Consider the following 18572-nt stretch of genomic DNA (forward strand, 5'->3'; position numbering starts at 1 on the left):
GAGGGTAAATTGGATTCACACATAGGATAGGTTTTATCCCGATTATCCCACGGGAACGGGATCTATGCGGGTTTTTCTTTGAAAACGTGGGCGAAGCCGCGGGTTGAAAGCTAGTAAGTTATAGAAAGAAAGAAAATATTGTCTAGAAATGAATATTAACATCGATGTATTAAACATGATTTATTTCAAGGTCGCGTCATGGCAAAAGGACAACACATGGCAGAGAAGTTTTTAATACATCTATAGAGATAAACTACGATAACATGGCGCGCCCCTCCAAATTACTGTTTCAATGTGTGTAGTGACATCCTTACGAAGGAGTTTGTATGTAGTTGTACGTATTCGTCTTTAGTACTTTACGTCCAGATTTGTTGGTCAACTAATCATAAGTTGCCGAGCGCCCAAGACAACGCACGTGTCGTTTTCATAGAATACGTCAGTGCAGCGCCATTACTAATAATAATGAGCGATTAGAGCGTGACTAGTCGAGCAACAAATCCATGGATTTGTTTTTGTTTGACGGCCGTCTCATTACGCACACATGCGTTGTGAATCTTGGTGGTGCATTGTAAATACTTTCACAAATACTTTCAAACGTTTTGAATTTTGGAGGGGCGCGCCATGTTATCGTAGTTTATCTCTACTAATATTTACTAATAATATGAAGCTGAAGAGTTTGTGTGTTTGTTTGTTTGAACGCGCTAATTTTAGGAACTACTGGTCTGATTTGAAAAATTCTTAAGGTGTTAGATAGCCCATTTAGGCTAGGCATAGGCATATATCATTACGCTATAGACCAAATGGACCGCTGCTATTGGCCTTACAATGCGTGTAAAAGACATAGCTAGATTCTCTAAAACTATTTCTAAATATGAAACTAATTTACAAACAAATCACTGTCAATACCCACGCTCATAACATACGCAACAAACGACATTTCCCGCTATATTTTCTCTACCATTTGACAAGATGGCGGCCATGCTGGTCACGTACTAGGACGAAATCAGTTGAATAAAATATGTAATATGCATGACGTTTATTATTTTCATACTCCTTTCATATGTACGCTAATAAATAGGTTATGATATTACCATATTTATTGTATTGCTAGCAACGTGTTTTTTATATAATATAGGTATATTATATTACTAGCTGTGCCCCGCGGTTTTACCCGCATTGCTCCGCTCCTGTTGGCGTGGCGTGATGATATATAGATAGCCTATAGCCTTCCTCGATAAATGGGCTGATAACACCGAAAGAATTTTTCAAATCAGACCAGTAGTTCTTGAGATTAGCGCGTTCAAACAAACTCTTCAGCTTTATAATATTAGTATAGATTTTTTGTCTGTATAAGCTTGTAGCTTTCGCCCGCTTTGTTTTAAACTTAACTAATTATTTATTTAAACCTTTATGGTCTTACCACAATACAATATAATAACAGTGTAACTTTAAACCAGGGATCTGTCACTTTTAATAGTTGTCTATGACCAACAGGAGTGCAGTGGAGCCACGCGGGTGAAACCGCGGAGCGCAGCTAGTATAAAATAAACCGATTCCTCTCATTCCAATAACTCACAATACATTTAAGCTTGTACCCGTTTTACCGAAGTTATGTCCGTTGAATTTTTAAAGCCTCCGCAAAAGTTTTGAATTCAAATTTAAAATCTTTTAAAGCTCAGAAACGGCTGGTCTAATTGGAGACAATTGTTCTGCTGAAGATTACGAGGTGGAATTGGGTTAAACAATGTTAGGGGAGAAGATATTCTTTGCGGTAATAAATATCATACTAATAAGGAAAGGAATAGGTTCTTTATGAATCGACAAGCCTCGTTTTTGACGTGAATTAAAAATTCTTAGTACAGTAGATATAGGCAAGTGCTGCTATCGCTAAACATAATATTACGTAGATACATACAAATTCAAAAATAAAACCATTTATTTTACAATACATAATACAAATAAGGTACCCGCGGATATTAAGGCCTAGCTAAGGAAAATTTGTAAAAAAATGAAAAATACCCAACATAATCGACAAGTTTTATTATTAACTAGCGGTCCGCCCCGGCTTCGCCCGTGGTACATATTTACGTTTTCTCTACATAAAAACCACCCTCGTACTTCAAGGAATATAATAAAAAAAGAATTATCTAAATCGGTTCAGCCGTTCTCGAGTTATGCGCTTACCAACACATTTTGCGATTCATTTTTATATATAAAGAAGAAGATCAGTCATGGACTTAAATTACTACAGAGTTTCAACAAAAAATAGCTTCTTTAGCTTAAAAACAAAACAATATACAACTTTTGTCTGTAGGCCTTATTATACTAGGGTAGGGTGAAAAGGCCTATACTTTGAACTATACAAAAATCAACTAATACTATGTAAATTGGTATTTTTGAGGTCAATAATCATCATTAACATAAAGCAGTAGGAAGCATAGTAGACTTAGAAGTAGAAAAGAATTTTATAGACGTACTAGATTTCCGCCCGCGGCTTCGCCCGCGTTTGCAAAGGAAAACCCGCATAGTTCCCGTTCCCGTGGGATTTCCGGGATAAAAACTATCCTATGTGTTAATCCAAGTTACCCTCTATATGTGTGCTAAATTTCATTGTAATCGGTTCTGTAGTTTTTACGTGAAAGAGCAACAAACATCCATACATCCATACATCCATACATCCATACATCCTTACAAACTTTCGCCTTTATAATATATATTAGAATATTAGATTAGATTATGAAAATTTACACGATTATGATAAAACAGCTTTCTGTCTGTAGGTAATTAGGTATATGTAGGTCTTTAATATTTTGTGAAGGTACAGTCATCATCTATGAAGTGTGGTAATACATCATATTATTAACTTATACCTCCAAACCTATTCTACCGACTTTAAAAATTGAAACCAATAGTCTAGTATGAACAATAACGAACCAAAAATCGTTCCCCGACGAGTACAATATGGAGGTCTTCAAGAAGAGTGAACGGGTACCTTCTAGGGAAGCGCGCTCCATTTTAGGCCACATCTCAGTTTTCCATCAGGCGAGATCGTCAAGCTCTTCCCTATCATACAATTTAAAAAAATAAAAAAGACGCGTTGCACTCCGGGAGTGCCGGCAGAAGTGAAAACTTGATTATTAACGTTGAGCATGCTTGATATTTTGGAATGGTATCCGTCTTACGCTTTTTCGATCAGGTCACGTGTCCTGACGCGAGTTTAAGATTTTATACCCATTACAGAAAAAGTGCTCAACGCCGCTAAAGAAGTTTTCACTTCAAAAATAAAAACCGTAAGAAGCGTCTAATAACAAGCCAGTGTAAAATAAAAAATAAATTCCACCGTGCCTCAAAACGAATCAGTACTTTTACTGGGGAAGGTATTCACAAACTTCCCAAGTTAAACAAAACGCAAAACTTTGGAACTCCGAAATAAGCTGCCGGTTAAATAACTGATGTGAATTCGGTTTTTATTTAACTACGGAACCGGCCGAGTTTTGGATATTTCAATGTAGATTTTAAGGTTAAGTTATATGTACATCGGTTTTGTATATAAGCTACTGTTAAGCGCACAAATGACCCGAAATTATGTGTCAGTGTTTCGGGACATTTGTAACAGGATGGCGGTTCTACAGGGGTCTTAGTACGCAATGACAAAAAGAAAAAAGATGGTCAGAACGCTGATACCGGATACCTTAAGATACTGTAATATTTTATATTAGAGAATCTTAACATAAAATATTATAGTATCTTCACCGTGTGTGCGCTTTAGACGTAACTTTTGATTTAATAATATTGTGGATGAATAGATGACACTGTTTCCTGTCCGAACAGCTGTCAAAAACAATAAATTGCCGCTTCCCTTTGACTCGTGGCGCATTCGTACGAATCGTGCCTAGGGGCTCGGACGTTGTCTATACGACGTTCGACCCAACTACCTTCACTTTGCTAATAGTCGTTGACTTGCTGCGATTTGTTATCAACTACCTACATCAATTAGGTAGCTGTGTAGAATCGCAGTACATTCTTACTACATTGAAACTAATATTTAACAAGGCCTTCCGTGTTATTTCTTACACTACTAATATTATAAATGCGAAAGTTTGTGAGGATTGATGTATTTGTATGTGTAGGTGTGTATGTTTGTTACTCTTCACGCAAATACTACTCAACCGATTACAATGAAATTTGGCACACATATAGAGGGTAAGTTTGATTAACACATAGGATAGGTTTTAGCCCGGAAATCCCACGGGATGCGGGTTTTTCTTTTAAAACGCGGGCAAAGCCGCGGGCGGAAATCTAGTCTGTGATATTGGCAAGTCTGTAAGCCTGAGTTTCTACTAGCTATTAGACATACGTTAGGAACCATGTGATCAACTTTAGTGACAGAAAATAAAAAGAAAGAAAGATAGAAAATATGTTTAATCATGAATACAATTTCAGTTTTAGCCCGGAAATCCTACGGGAACGGTAACTATGCGGGTTTTTCTTTGACAACGCGGGCGAAGACGCGTGTGGAAAGCTAGTGGTTGATAAAGTAGAGTAAGTATATGAATAATAATATTAGAATTTGATTATAAATAAATTTTTAGATATGTCGGAGTAATTTTGAAATAGCAGATTCAACCAAAAAACGGCGACAGATATATTATACAAAAAAATAACATCTAGTAATGTTAGTCGTAGTGACACTGTGACAGACATGTATCCACTAGATTCTAGAAATTTTGGGCCGATTTTTCAATGCTTGGATAAAAGTTATCCAATAAAGTATTACACGATAATATTAAAATGTCACGTAAACTGTCAAATACGGGCAATTAGAATACGTTTTTAAAATGGTAGTTTTATATACATTATTCGACGAATAAGTTTTATCCAAGCATTGAAAAATCGGCCCTTAACCTTATAACTTTTACACAATTTAGGGCTGATTTTTCAATCCTTGGTTAAAACTTATTCGTCGAATAATGTATAAAACTACCATTTTAAAAACGTATTCTAATTGCCCGTATTTGACAGTTTACGTGACATTTTAATATTATCGTGTAATACCTAATTGGACGGATAAGTTTTATCCAAGCATTGAAAAATCGGCCCTCACACAATAATAGTATTAAAATATCCGAGGCATTAAACAAATTTCAATTTAAACCATTCGTACCTAATCGAACTGAACGCATCGTTTAACAAAGTTCAGCATTGTTACATCAATTCCACATTCATGCAATCATTATTACGAGTTACATTTAAAGAACCATTTCACCAAATTAAAAATCAACCTTCGTCCGTCGATAACTATTCAGTTTAACAAACAAACAATAGGAATTGGAACAGTCAAGAGAGCTATTGAAATATTGGTATGGCGATGTGCCAAGTGTAATTTTCATAACAAAATGGCCCGGCCTAGTTCCCGCGCTTTGTGTCGTTTTAATTTTTTTATCGCCGGCCAGGGACTGTCTATTGACAGTTGACAGATGTCATCGCGCGATTGGCGCGGTTTTAGTAAGAAAGCTGAAGATTTTATTTGTTTGTTTGAACGCGCTAATCTCAGGCACTACTGATCCGATTTGAAAAATTCTTTCGGTGTTAGATAGCCCATGTATCGAGGAAGGCTATAATATTATTAATATATAATTACGCTAAGACCAACAGGAGCGCAGCAATGTGGGTAAAACCGCGGAACGCAGCTAGTATATACCTATAATTCCATACATACATCCCGACCATACTTCCTATTCAAGTCTATTTGTGAATCTTCAAACGAAGCAAGTCACTAAGTATACTCCAAGTTAAAAAGGTGATATGTAAATTTAAATACTCGTTCAGAAATAGGTCATACCGGCCTTTGATCTCGCCGCTCAAGTGAGACGAGATGTATAATAGGTTTTTGTAAGATCTAGCCTAGGTAGTCGCCCTGGGCCCGTTTCAATATTATTTATTTAGGTATTTTAGTTTAAAAGACATCGTACCTCCAAAAGGTAGCACTGAAATTATTGAATTGTCATCGGTCCATGATTTTCGTACAAATTATGAATTAAATCTTTTGGGTAAAAACAGAAATGTGGGTCAAATTTGAGTCAGAGTTGTATACCAACATATATACAGGTGAAACTAATATAACCGTGTCAAAATCAATCCCGTCATACCTTATTCAATAGAAATACTTTCAGAAACGTTTCAATTGAGTATTAAAATATTAGAATGGCACATCCATATACTGTATGAGTTATCGAAAAAATATGTAAATGGTTGTGAAAATTTCTCCTAACTTGGTACCTAATTGGCTTGATAATAATTGAATGATCGTGTATATAAATATGTAAAGCTGTAGGGTTTAGAACTAATGTTTCGAATTAAAGTATACCTAATCATTTATCGATAAAGACTATACTGTTAGACGTAACTTTTGATTTAATATTTTTGTGGATGAATAATTGTCACTGTTTCCTGTCCGAACATGTTTAGCTGTCGAATACTATAAATTGCCGCGTTCCTTTGACTCGTGGCGCATTCGTACGAATCGTGCCTAGGGGCTCGGACGTTGTTTATACGACGTTCGACCCAACTACCTTCACTTTGCTAATAGTCGTTGACTTGCTGCGTTTTGTTATCAACTACCTACATCAATTAGGTAGCTGTGTAGAATCGCAGTACATTCTTATTACATTCAAACTAATATTTAACCCGGCCTCCCGTGTTATTTCTTACAATACATATTATAATACTAGTGACTGGGTGGAACCGCGAGGCACAGCTTGTAGTAGTGTGGTTGATTGTCTCTCACAGCGTAGCGATTGTATATAATTTTTGTGTCCGAAAATAGTCCATGATACATCTAATTCCCATGGTAGTCTTTAATGTAAATAACATTACAATTTTATGATTAAGTTACTAGCTTTCCGACCGCTGCTTCGCCCGCTCTGTCTAAAACCTAATAAATAATACACTAAAACCTTCCTGGAGAATCACTCTACCTATTAAAAGAAATCCGCTGTGTAGTTTTAAAGATTTAAGCATACATAGGGACAGAGAAAGCGACTTTGGTTTACTATGACTAGCGACCCGCCCGCGGCTTCGCCCGCTTTGCCTACACCCAATAAATGATATAGTTACTAGTTTTTACTAAAACCTTTCTGGAAAATCACTCTATCTATTAAAAGAACCGCATCAAAATTCGCTGTGTATTTTTAAAGATTTAAGCATACGGACAGAGAAAGCGACTTTGTTTTATACTATGTAGTGACATGTATTCTTTTCCAATGGAAGCCTAAAACTGCCAGCGGCTACCGTGTTTATGTGAGTGACTTCCCATAAATTAGGTAAATAATTCATTTTTGTATACGTTCATTTTCTATTCTTTGTTCCTCACTGTAGCTTCGGGCTAAAAAGTAATTCTTTTTTTGCTTATTCGAATAAATAGTAAATATTTGGACTTGAAAGGAAAGGTAATTATTTATTTTGTTATTTGTTTCATAATACGCGATTTAATAAACTGGAATCATAATAGGTTAATATGTTTTTAAATTATCCAGCTGTGAGGAACATGTTGGCTTGACGTTTTGTTTAATGAAGGTAATTTCGTTACTGAATGTTTTTTGGTTGTTATTTTTTGCGTTTTGAATTATGTATAATAACACTAGTGGTCCGCCACATGTTTAAATTATCCTATCTCTCAAGTTGGATCGAACTGCACATGGTGTGCGAATTTTATTATAATCGGTTAAGTGGTTTAGGAGTCCATTGAGGACAAACATTGTGACACGAGATTTATATATATTAAGATGTCATAGTTTGAAAGAAAGAGAAAATAAATTGTCTAAATGTCTGGATATCTCTATAGTAACTATTCTATGTTGAAATTAATGTTAAGAATGTGTAAAAATACATAGTTTGAAAAGAAATAGTTTAAATACTAAATGCTAATCATCAAAAATAGTGACTGATGACTAAAAAAAACTAGTAATAAATTAGTCTTTCCAAATACATATTTTTTTAATCAAAATAAAAAAATCGGGTTTAAATCACGATTTATATCCGTTTAATTACTTAAATACTAGTTCCCTTACAGCTATGAACCAATTTAAACTGGCCTTGCATCATAGCAATGTCATGATTAAAATGCCTTTACATTCTGCCGTAGCAATCTCGTAGCTCGTAGCTGGCGTAGCAGTGGCTTAGAACGTGCTACGTTTTTGTAATTGTACGTTGAAATTTGTAAAAATATTTCTACGTTTCAACTTTAACATTTATTTATTTAGTTCATTACATCTTTTAAAATTTAATTGATTTATAAAAAGAAAAGTGGTACCATCGGATCAGAAAGTAGACAAGTACGGGCAAGAAACTTAAGTTTTTCTCAATGCTGATTTTATATTAGACTAGCTTTCCACCCGCAGCTTCGCCCTCGCAGTCAAAGAAAAACCCGCATAGTTCCCGTTCCCGTGGGATTTCCGGGATAAAACCTATCCTATTTCCCGGGGTAAAAAGTAGCCTATGTCCTTTCTCGGGTATTAAAATATCTCTATACCAAATTTCATGCAAATTGGTTCAGTAGTTAAGGCGTGATTGAGTAACAGACAGACAGACAGAGTTACTTTCGGATTTATTATATTAGTAAGGATTGAATAGAATATAATATTATCTATGTGCGATACGTATTTTAAAGTTGATGTTCTTTACGTTTTGTATACCTACTGTAAAATTTGAGCATCATTTTGTTTCCATCCTTACAGCATCAAAAGCAATTAAATATGTTAATTATACGATAAGGTCTTTCTGTTCTTTAAAATATCCAATAATTAATACAGTTAATAATAATTGATGACGTAACAATAATTTAATAACTTCAGCCTTATGTCTAGTACTAGCTGCGCCCCGTGGTTTTACCCTGTTCCTGTTCCTGTTGGTCTTAGCGTGATGATATATAGCCTATAGCCTTCCTCGATAAATAGGCTACATAACACCGAAAGATTTTTTCAAATCGGACCTGTTGTTCCTGAGATTAGCCCGTTCAAACAAACAAACAATCTTTTTTGAAGTTGAAAATATAGACATAATAACAGTAGATATAATAACGATGATGATATAGCCTTCCTCGATAAATGAGCTATCTCATACCGAAAGAATTTGTCAAATCGGACCAGTAATTCCTGAGATTAGTTTACTCAAACAAAAAGCTTTTCAGCTTTATAATATTAAGTATAGATATTAATAAAAAGAATAAAACTGATAATTTTACCGTGCTAAATATTTTTAACGTTGCTCAGATACAAAAGGAAAATAAATTATATTTTAAATTTTAACTAGAGGAGTAAGAGAGCATAATAAATTAATACGAAAGATTTTTATAAAAGAAATAAAACATAGTTGACATGTTAAGCCGCGGTATTTTCTTGTTTATGATGTTACGTGAATATTTTAAAAAACATTATAATGAATTTTATACGCAGTTAATATTGACTGACCGGTTGGCTTGTTTGGTAGTGGCCCTGCCTTCCAAGCCAGACGTCGTAGGTTCGATTCCCACCCGGGACAAATATTTGTGTGATGAACATAGATCTATATAAGTATTTATTTAAAATTATATATGTATGTTTATCAGCCATCTGCCCCCCTAGTCAAGTGGCTTTCTGTTAGCGTAGCGTTCAATAGAATAGACTACGAATGTATGAGATTGACGTAACCTGTAGATACGTTTATCTACAGCTTACGTCAATCTCATACATTCGTAGTCTATTCTATTGAACGCTACGCTAACAGAAAGCCACTTGACTAGGGGGGCTGGTGTCCATAACACAAGCGAAAGCTTAGTATGGCATCAGATTGTGCCGTGTGTGAAAATTGTCCTGAAATATCTATTTATTTATTTATTTTATAATTAAAAACCTTTCCTCTTTATAATATTAGTATAGATGTGTACGTAGAGGTAGAACTTTTTATACACGTACTCCAGTTACAAACAAAACAAACACTGTCATGGGTCACAGCTAGTGCAAACCCAAAGGGAATTTAAAATATACCTGAACAAATAACCCTAAGGAAATATCCACACATGTTTATTTATAGCAATAATTGAAAATTATCAAACGTTATTTTTGCTTTGATTGAAGCGAATATTTTAGATTTTCGACAAATTATAATAACATATAAAAATAACAGAATTTAGAAATTAAAGTGATAATAATAAGGGACTATTTTAATCTATACTAATATAATAAAGAGGAAAGGTTTGTATGTATGTATGTATGTATGGTTTTCACGCATAAACTACTGGTCCGATTTTGATGAAATTTGGCACAGATAATCTTTAGACCCTGAGAAAGAACATAGGCTACCTTTTATTGCGAAATATGTACCACGGGCGAAGCCGGGGCGGACCGCTAGTTTATTATAATAAGGGACTAAAAGAAAACAAGACACCTTTTTTATCAGGGATAGAACAACATATTTATTATTAGGGTTTAGTCGTAGACACATTCAATACCTAATAACTAGCTGCACCTCGCAGTTTCACCTGCGTGGCTACGCTCCTGTTGGTCTTAGCGTAATGATATATAGCCTATAGCCTTCCACGATAATTAGGCTATCTAACACCGACAGAATTTTTCAAATCGGACCTGTTGTTCCTGAGATTAGCGCGTTCAAACAAACAAACTCTCAAGTTTATAATATTAGTATAGATTATATTGTAACAAAAAATTAAACCGCCTTCAAATTCTCAGAACTAGTCCTAAATGCGATCACATGGGAGACATCATCTATATATATAAAACTCAAAGGTGACTGATATAGTGATCTATCAACGCACAGCCCAAACCACTAGACGTACCGGGCTGAAATTTGGCATGCAGGTAGATGTCATAACGTAGGCGTCCCCTAAGAAAGGATTTCCCGAAATTCTTGCGGGAACGGGGAAAAACGGGCATGCACGTACAAAGTCGTGGGCGGAAGCTAGTTTTTCAAATAAAAAAGAATAATCGACATCGGTTCACCCTGTTGACATTTCTGATAACGAAGCCAAAATATGCAGTTGAATAAATAAATAAATATTTCAAGACAATTTTCACACACGGCACGATCTGATTCCATACTAAGCTTTCGCTTGCGTTATGGAAACCAGATGGCTGATAAACATACATATACAGGGTGTCCCAAAAAGTAGTGATGAACGGAAGCAGGGAGGTAGAGGACCTAGAGGGCTATCCGAATCACCCCCATGTATGTTATGCGATTTTTCGTATTTTCGGAGTTATGACGTTTTTTTTCAATTTTTCACCTATCGCCGAGTACCATGATATTTTCACTCATGGTGACGTCAATTATTGCGGAAGATGCTTGATTTTTTTTTGTGTGCTAAGCTGAAAGATAGGCCAATTCAGTATGGTAACATTTACTATCGTTAGATCTTTGAATGGAATAAAAAAAAGAATTAAATGCCAAGAAAGATAAAATTACCTAGTATGTCCACCACTTCAAGGGCCCGTAAAAAAATAAAATCACATAAAAAAAGTTTTCCGTTTGGAATTAAAAAACTTGCTCTATCTATCAGGTAGCTACCCTGAAAATTTCATTTTATTATTCAGAAGGCTTCAATCGAAAAATTGAAATCTAAATGTGGTAAGTGTAAAAATTGAATTAACATGATGATTAATAAAAACAAATTAAAACCAATAACAAGGTGTTTAATTACCAGAAATTTTTAAAATGACCCCGCTGTTGCTCAGTGCAAGTGCGACATCACCGTAAAAAGTTGTCTTTTAAATGTCTGAATGCCCTTTTATAATTTTTAATGGTTTCTTCTGCTACTATGAATTTCCGGGTTATTTCGTCCAAATTGTGGCAGTCTCTCGTCTTTGTAGTATCCCCACGGAAAAAAATCAATAAGGTTTATGTCCGGGGACCGTGGAGGCCAGGCTAAATGGCAAAGATACCCTGAAAGATAGATTGGTCGTTGCAGCCTGCGCATGCGCCGGTGACGCCTGCCTTAAAGCCTGGCATCCACGGTCCCTCGACCTAAATAACATTGATTTGTTTCAATGGAGATACTAAAAAGACCTCGGCTTCTTGAGAGAATGCCACAATTTTGACGAAATAACCCGGAAATTCATAGTAGCAGAAGAAACCATTAAAAATGGTAAAAGGGCATTCAGACATTTAAAAGACAACTTTTTACGGTGATGTCGCACTTGCATTGAGCAACAGCGGGGTTATTTTAAAAATTTCTCGTAATTAAACACCTATTTATTGGTTTTAATTTGGTTTTAATGATCATCATGATAATAAAATTTTTGCACTTACCACATTTAGATTTCAATTTTTCGATTGAAGCCTTATGAATAATAAAATGAAATTTTTAGGGTAGCTACCTGATAGATAGAGCAAGTTTTTAAAAGCCAAATGGAAAACTTTTTTTATGTGATTTTATTTTTTTATGGGCCCTTGAAGTTGTGAACATACTGGGTAATTTTATCTTTCTTGGCATTTAATTCTTTTTTTTATTCCATTCGAAGATCTAACGATAGTAAATGTTACCATACTGAATTGGCCTATCTTTCAGCTTAGCACACAAAAAAAAAATCAAGCATCTAACGCAATAATTCACGTCACCATAAATAAAAATCTCATCGTACTCAGCGATAGATGAAAAATTGAAAAAAATGTCATAACTCCGAAAATACGAAAAATCGCATAACATACATGGGGGTGATTCGGATAGCCCTCTAGGTCCTCTACCTCCCAGCTTCCGTTCATCACTACTTTTTGGGACACCCTGTATATAATTTTAAATAAATACTTAAATATAGATAATTAACACCCAGACACAGAGCAAACATCTATGATCATCACACAAATAATTGCCCCGGGTAGCAATCGAACCCACGACCAGTAGGGTCACTACCAACCAAGCCAACCGGCCAGTCAAATTGCTGGAATTAAGAATCTCTATCTTTTTGAAGACAGTTGAAAATATAAGAAATAGTGAATATAATAACAGAGTAAGGTTCAGCCTTCCACATTAAATGCAATTGCATTTCACATCTGTTTCACCGATCGATTTTCTTTACGGACAAGTAGGTTCAGCTTTCTTTGTTCAATATAAAAGTCTTCACCGATAATTAAATACAAAACCTGTTTGTTATAATACTGCTATACTACACATTCTTTATGGATAAGTATAAATTTTTAACAAGGTTGTAACTTTATATTCAGAAATGCAAAATTCTACTGTTTGTGTGTTTATATCACAAAGAAAAAAGCAGTATATTAACTAGTGTAAAATAATGCAGCTACTTCCACATATAGTAGAAGATCCGAAACTAAATCGACCTTCACCAGGTTGATAATAGTATGAGACGAATTTTATAATAAATGGTACATTTTTACGTTTTCTCTACATGAGAACCATCCTCGTACTTCAAGGAATATAATAAAAAAAGAATTATCGAAATCGGTCCACCCGTTCACGCGCGATGCCGTGACCAAGTAAAACAGGTTTCATTTAAGTGTGTGTTTAATTAAACTTTTTTGGATATTTCCCGTTTTATTTTTTAAAAGTTATTATTGTCATTTTACTCGTTAGGCTTTCGATATAAGTTTAAAGGTTTTTGATATCTGCAATAGTTACGGAATAATCGCCTGTGCACACTTGACGATTACACCCTGTATCTGAGTTTACCTACTTATATAAAGTATCTTCATACGTGTAAGTAAGAATAGAATAACATTGATAATGACGAAAAATTCAATTCTCGAAAAATATTCGCACATTAATTAAATAAAAACATTTTAAATGAAACGATTTCATATAAAATTTATAAATAAATATAATATTTATAAATACATATACATCCACACTCGCAAAATAATTGAACTGAAACATATAAGCTACGATAACGTACACGTGCTACGCCGTAGCAACCGCGTAGGCGTCGTAGCTCTGCGTAACCGTTAGTACGGGTATTATGTGTATAATTAATAATTATTATAACATACGTTGAGTTTTCTCTGACATGGTAAATCATAGGGATTTATTTATAAATCTAAATTATAAAAATTAAAGTTACCTATATTACTTAATTATTTTCGATATAAAACATTAACTGACTTGTTCAAAAGATTCTCTTGCTAGAATAATATACAGAAATATTAAATTAATTATTTTTTGCCAAAAATCATATATAATTTTTTGTATGCATTGGCGAATTTAAGGTACTAACATGCTTATGTTGTTAATTTCCAAACTGCTGCATAGGGTCAAATAGAAAGAAGTTTTTTATCATAAACAGCATACCTTATATTACTATATGCTTACGGATGTCTAATAAATGATAAAGTTTATATCATATCATAGAAGGTCAACTTAAAGGTTGTCTTTAGATGTGATAAACGCCTGAGGCTATGTAGGTACGTTAAGTGAGTCAAAAATTAGACACTTTCATAGTATTTTCTAGTTTATGGCTTTACACGAGTATTATACATTTAGAAATTAAATACTTTTTACAATACACAAATATGTGTAAGATGTTGAAAACTACACTTTTGTATTGTTATTCAATTACTCTATTCCCTACTGACAAATTTTGGTGACAATCAAAGCAAAATCTATCAGGTGAAACCGCGGAGCGCAGCTAATCACTACATAGTATAAAACAAAGTCGCTTTCTCTGTCACTATGTCACAATGCATGCTTAAATCTTTAAAACTTCGCAACGGATTTTGATGCCGTTTTTTTTAATAGAACGAGTGATTCAAGAGGAAGGTTTTAGTATATAATTTATTAGGTTTTAGACAAAGCGGGCGAAGCCGCGGGCGGTAATCTAGTAAGAAATATAATAAGTTATATATTTTTTAAACAGAATCCCGTATAGTTAAAACAAAATATACATCATATTTTAGAATGACGTACAGATAGGACTGTTGTTCCAAAAACAGGTCACCGACATTTCTAGAGGGACCACTCTAAATTGGGCTCAAAGGACACAATTTTTAGGTATAACAAACACAAACAGAAAAACGTCAATCGGTTTTAGTATACCATTTTTTAGGTTTTAGACAAAGCAGACGAAGCAGCAGGCGGAAAGCTAGTACGCTATAAGACAGAACTAAAGAATACGACCCCTGAATAAATTTAGGGGTGAATTTAATACATGCAAAAACATTTTTATGCATAATGCGTCACTTAATATTTACATTATTCGTATTTTAATGCAAAATGGAAATGATGTAATACAATAATGTACTTTTAAAATTGTTGATGACGTTAGAAACATAAAACCAAACGAGAGATGTATTCGGACATTTTATAAACTCAAAAACAAGGAATAAGTTGAATATATTTAAACAAAGGATAAGGGTGCATTTTCACCAATAATGTGCGAGGACGTGTAGCGAGGAATGTGTTTTTAAAGAACCAATTGTATCGCTTCCTTTACCTTGCCTCGCTCAGCACACTTCTGGTGGAAACAGCTCAGCGGTGCTAGGTTTTTCCGCATAGGTAGGTACATAAAAAAATAGAAATTTTAAATAAATAAATAAATAACAAGCGAGAGATGTGTGCGAAGAATGCATGCGAAGTATGTTTATCACTACAAAGTATAAAACAAAGTCGCTTTCTCTGTCCCTATGTCCCTTTGTATACTTAAAACTTTAAAACTACGCAACGTAAAAAAGCCCGCATCAAATAGGTAGGTATGCGGGTTTTTTTATAGATAGATAGAGTGATTCAAGAGGAATGTTTTAGTATATAATTTATTAGGTTTTAGACAAAGCGGGCGAAGCCGCGGGCGGTAAGCTAGTTAGTTCTATAATTTTGTAAATAGAAGACATTTCAACGAATTCTCACACCGCACATTTTCCTCGCACAGTTTTGGTGGAAAATCACCTTATTTGGCTAGTTCGTAGTTCTGTAGCATTGTAACTACTAAACGGATGGACTGTTTTGAGTCTACAGTGTTGTGTTATTAACATGTAAGTATTTTTTATATCTTCTTTATTGCCGTAACGTCAGAAACGCTGAACGTAATTCGATGAATTTATACGAAAAAACAGCTAGGGCCGTATTATGACGTCTTATTACCAGTCAGTTTACGCCGTGAATTGAACTGACTGGGAAATTCAAATTATGATCGCAAGCAGCAATGGTTAAGTAGGTACCTACTACTTAATACCTACTTATGCAGATGGCAGCTCTATGTTCTGTCGTGAATTCATGTCATTATATATTTTATTTTTCCATGCTTTGAAATAAACAGCTTCCTTTGTTAGTATATTATTTCAAAGAGCAATATTATTAATAAAATATAAGATTTTCTATGCCCAAATCTATGTTTTTCTTTGTTATCCGTTATCCTACTTTCACACATCCACTGGCCTATTTTCATATGCAATTACATCCAAAATGGTGCAGCGCAAACGAACCTGCATTACTTACAAACTAGGTTAACAACTATCTATGTATAAAATTCTATCAAAAACTATTCAACCGCAAATTACACAATAAAAAATTACGCAAATTACAGTCGCATTATCTCATCATAATTAATTCATATCAACAATAATAAAAAAATCAGCTACCCGTTTTAAAAGTTTCACCAAAACCGGCCCAGTAGTTCGTCCCAACCAGTCGAACAAACACACAGGCTAAATTAATAGTTTAAAGGCTTCATATCAACGCGACTCCTTTGTGAATCCACGCAGGCTCACTACGCAGCCACAAAAAGATATATAAATTCAATACGAAGCAACCTTTGAAACAACAATTGTAGTATACCAAAGCAAAATGCTTCGTTTAACGTTTAAAAAAACAAACAGGCGGCATTTAAATATGTATTTAAAAGCAGAAATACCACACAAAATGGCGATAGTACTTACTGTTTTGCCTAGCCGCGGGCGGTGCAGATTCGAACAAAGGACGCCCCCCACCCCGTATCCAGGAAGAATTATTACGAAAAAAAAAGTCTAAAATATCCCTATCTACACTTTTAAACACTGCCTAATAAACCACCGTACAGCCACAGAATTTTTATTGTATTTAATTTTTTTTTTTTATCTCCGGAACATAACGTACCACCCCGTACGAGCGCCCGCGACACACTAGGGCTCTGCAGGTTTCAGGAAGGTTGCATTGATTAATAGCAACTGAACATGTACGGTTGTCTCGTTCTAACGCGTGCGCTCTGTCTCTGTCGCACGGTTGTGTAGTCGCTAAAGCAACGAATTTTGGCTTGCTGAATGTGGTGCGGTTCTCAAAGTTTTTTTAGTTTAAAAATGAATACGATTTTACTAAAGATTGACATACACATAGAGTATGATTTGTACTGTTAAAATTTAGTAGATTAGAAAGATTGATAGGCACAGTTTTATCTAGTGGAAAATTGATATTATATCATACGTTCTTTTTAGTTCTTTGAAAATAAATTAACTTATTTGGCAGTTTAATAAAATTATATTCTACTCGTGAATACATTTGTTTATAAGTCCTTTAAATTAAAAGATATTTAGCAATACACAGATGAAAATTCAGCGAAATTACTAGTTTTTGTGTGATGTGTTTTTATTTAATTACAAGATGTAATGCATACTAGACTTGAACAATTTTATTTTACTTATTTGTGTTATGATAAAGTCATTTTAAAAACAGTATGAATTATTAAAACATATTACATAAAAAAATATGTGAAGGAATTTGGGTTTTTTTTATATCTTGCAATAAATGTGTATTTTGTTTTTCAAAAAGTTAAGTGTTGTTTTTTCTTAAAGGTTCCTATTAAAAAAGAAAAATGACGGGTTAAATACTTATCGGAATCGTAAGTTCGTGAGTGGTTATCGACTTTGAATAACAAACCGCGGATTTTCTTTTATTTTCTTTTACCGCGTTGAAAAAGAACTTGTTTTTTATAAGCGCAGATGTGTAAAATCGTGTTATATATTGAAAATTTTGAATTTAATTACTTAAAAAACGGGTTTCAATTAAATTATTTATTTCGTTTAAAATTTCCAAAAGAAAATTATGAAAAATAAATATCAGGTAGAAAAAATACTTTGAGAACCGTATGAAGCTGACTGTTACACATTTTAATGGGCACCCTGATCCCTACAGACGGTCTAGGCTAATTATGATGTGACTGCTGGATAGATGTAGCTTTTTTTATTAAATACACATAAACATATATTATATACAAAAAAACTAGCTTAAACGTAAATTTGTTACATTTTTGAAACATAATTATAACTTTCTCCATTTTTGAATTTGGATAAAGTTGTAGGTAGTTTCATTCTCTTAAATTTACAAGAAAAAACTAGTGAGGCTTAAATTGATGTTTTAATAGGTACTGATTCACGCTATAACGGCTGACCAGATAGGGATGAAATTTGACACATAGTTAGGGTGTTACTTTAATGTAGGTTCTGTAGGTTCCACTTCCATCTTAAACATGAATTTTTTATATATACTAATATTATAAAACTGAAGAGTTTGTTTGTTTGAACGCGCTAATCTCAGGAACTACTGGTCCGTTTTGAACAATTTCGGTGTTAGATAGCCCATTTATCGAGGAAGGATATAGGCTATG

The 18572-nt window shown here is 34.2% G+C and overlaps 1 protein-coding gene across 1 annotated transcript in view; it reads right to left on the bottom strand.

Annotated features, from left to right (window-relative positions):
* Positions 1 to 17086, bottom strand: part of LOC149475005 (cytotoxic granule associated RNA binding protein TIA1) — a 116743-nt gene extending 99657 nt beyond the window's left edge. Inside the window, exon 1 of the mRNA XM_089713902.1 lies at positions 17069 to 17086. The gene's annotated coding sequence lies outside the window, so the exon portion shown is untranslated. The remainder of the gene's footprint in view (positions 1 to 17068) is intronic.
* Between the last annotated feature and the right edge of the window lie 1486 nt (positions 17087 to 18572).

This window comes from Colias philodice, chromosome 31 (genome assembly GCF_061535455.1).
Source record: "Colias philodice isolate Cphi_HAF_F1 chromosome 31, ilColPhil1 Martin Lab GWU primary, whole genome shotgun sequence".
NCBI lineage: Eukaryota > Metazoa > Arthropoda > Insecta > Lepidoptera > Pieridae > Colias > Colias philodice.